Raw genomic sequence first — 6,333 nt, forward strand, 5'->3', positions numbered from 1 at the left:
AAAATGTATAGGGAGTACAAAGATAACAGAAGAAACATTTTATGTTTGTTAATGTATTTTAACCTATTCCTTCCAGCCCTTGGCATATCAAAGAGATAAAAATAAACAATATTTAATAAAATTTCAATATATATTAATTTTAGTATTGTTTTGTACTAAAATCTACACCTTGTAGAGAATAAATCATGCATGTAAGTTTCCATGAAACATTTTACAACACCTAACTATATTTTATGCCTAGAAATAACATTAAGGAATTCCAAAAATATTATCTTAATGAAATTAATTTAGAAATTAAAGTATAAATTACTTTAAAAAGCAATAAAAAACCCAATATTCACCTAAATTATATGGGTATTACAATATACACTCTTATATGAACCCAATTTAAGGGTCTAGTAAAATTTATGATTAATACGTATTTGAAAAGTAAAGATAATGAGAAACATATCTATGAAAAAATGGTATGTAGTCAAGATATAACAATGGACAATTTCAAAACTGTGTTACTACAAAGAAAGTTTTGTTACAAATAAAGAAAAAATAATAGAAAATAAGTATATTAAATGGTTAAATAGCACTATAATAATTGCAAATAAAATATTATAAGTTATAATATTTCTACTATCTCTTTCAAATATTAAAATATATATGGTGACATCAATAGCAAGAATTTTTAAAGATAGGAACTTTTATAGACACTATTTCAAAATATATAACACATTTTAAACTGTGAAAATAATTTCAATAATAAAATATATTTCTAGAAAATGGAATTACATTTCTTATAGGTAGTAAATTGTGGTATTAGAAAGAAGGATCCTCTCTCAGAACCTTCCTGATGCCGCATTTGTATCCTGTTTCTCCAACCTCCAGGGCCCATTCAATCCTTCCAGCCTGTGACGAGCAGCAGAGAAAAACTAATTACATATCATTTTCTTGCCCCATACACACCTTGAGGCAAGCAAAAAAATAGAATAAATTTTAACAATGAGGGAAATTGTGCACATCCTGGCCCATCAGTGTGGCAACCTAATTGGTGCCAAATTCTGGGAGGTGATAAGTGATGAACATGGCATAGACCCCACCGACACCTATCATGGGGATAGAGACCTGCAGTTGGACTGCATCTCCATGAACTACAATGAAGCCACAGGTGACAAATATGTTCCTCATGCCATCTTGGTGGATCTAGAACCTGGGACCATGGACTCTATTCGCTTAGGTCCTTTTGGTCAGATCTTCAGACCAGACAATTTTGTTTTTGGTCAGTCTGGGGCAGGCAACAACTGGGCCAAGGACCACTACACAGAAGGTGCTGAGCTGGTTAAGTCGTGGATGTGGTTCTGAAGGAGGCAGAGATCTGCGACTGCCTTTAGGGTTTCCAGCTGACCCACTCGCTGGAAGGGGCACAGATTCTGGAATGGGCACCTTGCTCATCAGCAAGCCATGTGAAGAGTATCCCAATGGCATCATGAAGTCTTCAGTGTAGTGCCCTCACCCAAAGTGTCCGAATCTGTAGCTGAGCCCTATAATGCCACCCTCACCATCCATCAGCTGGTGGAGAACACTGATGAGACCTACTGCATCCACAACCAGGCCCTTTACAACATCTGCTTCCACACCCTCAAGCTGACCACGCCAACCTAAGGGGACCTGAACCGCCTCATCCTGACCACTAAGAGTGGTGTCACCACCTGCCTCCACTTCCTTAGCCAGCTCATTGCTGACCTCTGCAAGCTGGCAGTCAACATGGTGTCCTTCCCATGTCTTCACTTCTTCATGCCTGTTTTTTCACCTCTAACCAGAGGTGGAAGCCAGCAGTATCAGACACTCACTGTGCCCGAGCTCACCCAGAAGATCTTCTATGCCAAGAACACAATGGCTGCCTGTGACCCCCACTATGGCTGGTACCTCACCTTGGCTCCTGTCTTCTGTGGGTGAATGTCCATGAAGGAGGTGGATGAGCAGAAGCTCAACATGCAGAACAAGAGCAGCAGCTACTTCCTGGAATCAATCCCCAGCAACGTCAAGACAGCTGTCTGCAACATCCCAATCTGTGGCCTCAAGGTTGTGGTCACTTTCATTGGCAAGAGCACGGCCATACCGGAGTTGTTCAAGTTCACCTGAGTGCAGTTCTCTTCCATGTTCTGCTGGAACGCCTTCCTCCACTGTACACAGGCGAGGGCAGGGACGAGATGGATTTCACCAAGGCTGAGAGCAACATGAAAGACCTCATCTCTGAATACCACCAGTAGCAAGATGCCACAGCAGAAGAAGAGATTTTTAGTGAGGAGGCTGAATAGGAGGCCTAAGGTCAAACCCCATCACCTAAGTCTTCTCAGTCCCTTCAGACTTATTCCTCAGTCATCCCTTTCCTCTCCCTCAGAATTTGCATTTTCTGACTCTTTTTTTTTTCTTTTTTTGGGAGGTGGGTAGAGGTTCTAGAACAGTGCCTGGCACATAATAGGCACTCAATAAATATTTGTCATTTGTTAAATATCTCCTCTCTCTTTCCACTTCTGGCAGAACCGTTTCTGCCATTCTGGGTAACCCTGTATTTCCTTCTGGTGCCCATTCCTCCCATCTGTACAGTTAACATTTCCAACTTCGTTTTCAAGATAACTCATCAAGAAGCTGTGTCTCATCAAATCTCACGTAGAACTGTGGGCTGACAACCCAGTTAGATGACCACCAACCTAGACCTGTGTGGTAGCCCAGGGGAAAGGAAACCAAGCAACAGGTAGAAGTCCCTACAAGGAAGAGATGGTTTTTGTTTTGTTTTGTTTTTTTAACATCTTTATTGGGGTATACTTGCTTTACAATGGTGTGTTAGTTTCTGCTTTATAACAAAGTGAATCAGTTATACATATATTCCCATATCTCTTCCCTCTTGCGTCTCCCTCCCTCCCACCCTCCCTATCCCACCCCTCCAGGCTGTCACAAAGCACCGAGGCGATAACCCTATGCCATGCGGCTGCTTCCCACTAGCATTCTACCTTATGTTTTTTAGTGTATATATGTCCATGACTTTCTCTCGTCCTTTCACAGCTCACCCTTCCCCCTCCCCATATCCTCAAGTCTGTTCTCCAGTAGGTCTGTGTCTTTATTCCTGTCTTACCCCTAGGTTCTTCATGACATTCTTTTTTCTTAAATTCCATATATATGTGTTAGCATACGGTATTTGTCTTTTTCTTTCTGACTTACTTCACTCTGTATGACAGACTCTAGGTCTATCCACCTCATTACAAATAGCTCAATTTCGTTTCTCTTTATGGCTGAGTAATATTCCATTGTATATATGTGCCACATCTTCTTTATCCATTCATTTGTCAATGGACACTTAGGTTGCTTCCATGTACTGGCTATTGTAAACAGAGCTGCAATGAACATTTTGGTACATGACTCTTTTTGAATTTTGGTTTTCTCAGGGTATATGCCCAGTAGTGGGATTGCTGGGTCTTATGGTAGTTCTACTTGTAGTTTTTTAAGGAACCTCCATACTGTTCTCCATAGTGGCTTACCAATTCACATTCCCACCAGCAGTGCAAGAGTGTTCCCTTTTCTCCACACCCTCTCCAGCATTTATTGTTTCTAGATATTTGATGATGGCCATTCTGACTGGTGTGAGATGATATCTCATTGTAGTTTTCATTTGCATTTCTCTAATGATTAATGATGTCGAGCATTCTTTCATGTGTTTGTTGGCAGTCTGTATATCTTCTTTGGAGAAATGTCTATTTAGGTCTTCTGCCCATTTTTGGATTGGGTTGTTTGTTTTTTTGTTATTGAGCTGAATGAGCTGCTTGTAAATTTTGGAGATTAATCCTTTGTCAGTTGCTTCATTTGCAAATATTTTCTCCCATGCTGAGGGTTGTCTTTTGGTCTTGTTTATGGTTTCCTTTGCTGTGCAAAAGCTTTGAAGTTTCATTAGGTCCCATTTGTTTATTTTTGTTTTTATTTCCATTTCTCTAGGAGGTGGGTCAGAAAGGATCTTGCTGTGATTTATGTCATAGAGTGTTCTGCCTATGTTTTCCTCTAAGAGTTTAATAGTTTCTGGCCTTACATTTAGGTCTTTAATCCATTTTGAGCTTATTTTTGTGTATGGTGTTAGGGAGTGATCTAATCTCATACTTTTACAGGTATCTGTCCAGTTTTCCCAGCACCACTTACTGAAGAGGCTGTCCTTTCTCCACTGTACATTCCTGCCACCTTTATCAAAGATAAGGTGTCCATATGTGTGTGGGTTTATCTCTGGGCTTTCTATCCTGTTCCATTGATCTATCTTTCTGTTTTTGTGCCAGTACCATACTGTCTTGATTACTGTAGCTTTGTAGTATAGTCTGAAGACAGGGAGCCTGATTCCTGCAGCTCCGTTTTTCATTCTCAAGATTGCTTTGGCTATTCAGGGTCTTTTGTGTTTCCATACAAATTGTGAAATTTTTCGTTCTAGTTCTGTGAAAAATGCCAGTGGTAGTTTGATAGGGATTGCATTGAATCTATAGATTGCTTTGGGTAGTAGAGTCATTTTCACAATGTTGATTCTTCCAATCCAAGAACATGGTATATCTCTCCATCTATTTGTATCATCTTTAATTTCTTTCATCAGTGTCTTATAATTTTCTGCATACAGGTCTTTTGTCTCCTTAGGTAGGTTTATTCCTACATATTTTATTCTTTTTGTTGCAATGGTAAATGGGAGTTTTCTTGATTTCACTTTCAGATTTTTCATCATTAGTATATAGGAATGCCAGAGATTTCTGTGAATTAATTTTGTATCCTGCTACTTTACCAAATTCATTGATTAGCTCTAGTAGTTTTCTGGTAGCAACTTTAGGATTCTCTATATATAGTATCAAGTCATCTGCAAACAGTGACAGATTTACTTCTTCTTTTCTGATTTGGATTCCTTTTATTTCCTTTTCTTCTCTGATTGCTTTGGCTAAAACTTCCAAAACTATGTTGAATAAGAGCGGTGAGAGTGGGCAACCTTGTCTTGTTCCTGATCTTAGTGGAAATGCTTTCAGTTTTTCACCATTGAGGATGATGTTGGCTGTGGGCTTGTCATATATGGCCTTTATTATGTTGAGGAAAGTTCCCTCTGTGCTTACTTTCTGCAGGGTTTTTATCATAAATGGGTGTTGAATTTTGTCAAAAGCTTTCCCTGCATCTATTGAGATGATCATATGGTTTTTCTCCTTCAATTTGTTAATATTCTTTATCACATTGATAGATTTGCGTATATTGAAAAATCCTTGCATTTCTGGGACAAACCCCACATGATCACGGTGTATGATCCTTTTAATGTGCTGTTGGATTCTGTTTGCTAGTATTTTGTTGAGGATTTTTGCATCTATGTTCATCAGTGATATTGGCCTGTAGTTTTCTTTCTTTGTGACATCCTTGTCTGGTTTTGGTATCAGGGTGATGGTGGCCTCGTAGAATGTGTTTGGAAGTGTTCCTCCCTCTGCTATATTTTGGAAGAATTTGAGAAGGATAGATGTTAGCTCTTCTCTAAATATTTGATAGAATTCGCCTGTGAAACCATCTGGTCCTGAGCTTTTGTTTGTTGGAAGATTTTTAATCACAGTTTCAATTTCAGTGCTTGTGATTGGTCTGTTCATATTTTCTATTTCTTCCTGATTCAGTCTTGGCAGGTTGTGTATTTCTAAAATTTGTCCATTTCTTCCAGGTTGTCCATTTTATTGGCATAGAGTTGCTTGTAGTAATCTCTCATGATCTTTTATATTTCTGCAGTGTCAGTTGTTACTTCTCCTTTTTCATTTCTAATTCTATTGATTTGAGTCTTCTCCCTTTTTTTCCTGATGAGTCTGGCTAGTGGTTTATCTATTTTGTTTATCTTCTCAAAGAACCAGCTTTTAATTTTATTGATCTTTGCTATTGTTTCCTTCATTTATTTTTCATTTATTTCTGTTCTGATTTTTATGATTCCTTCCTTCTGCTAGCTTTGGTGTATTTTTGTTCTTCTTTCTCTAATTGCGTGAGGTGCAAGGTTAGGTTGATTATTCGAGATGTTTCCTGCTTCTTAAGGTGGGCTTGTATTGCTATAAACTTCCCCCTTAGAACTGCTTTTGCTGCATCCCATAGGTTTTGAGTCATTGTGTCTCCATTGTCATATGTTTCTAGTTATTTTTTTATTTCCTCTTTGATTTTCTTCACTGATCGCTTTATTATTAAGTAGTGTATTGTTTAGCCTCCATGTGTTTGTATTTTTTACAGATCTTTTCCTGTAATTGATATCTAGTCTCATGACGTTGTTGTCGGAAAAGATACTTGATACAATTTCAAGTTTCTTAAATTTATCAAGGCTTG

The 6,333-nt window shown here is 38.5% G+C and overlaps 1 pseudogene; it reads left to right on the forward strand.

Annotated features, from left to right (window-relative positions):
- The first annotated feature begins 990 nt into the window (after positions 1-990).
- On the forward strand, positions 991-2,306 carry LOC115839060 (tubulin beta chain pseudogene; annotated as a pseudogene).
- The last annotated feature ends 4,027 nt before the right edge of the window (positions 2,307-6,333 follow it).

Source organism: Globicephala melas, chromosome 18 (genome assembly GCF_963455315.2).
Source record: "Globicephala melas chromosome 18, mGloMel1.2, whole genome shotgun sequence".
Lineage (NCBI taxonomy): Eukaryota > Metazoa > Chordata > Mammalia > Artiodactyla > Delphinidae > Globicephala > Globicephala melas.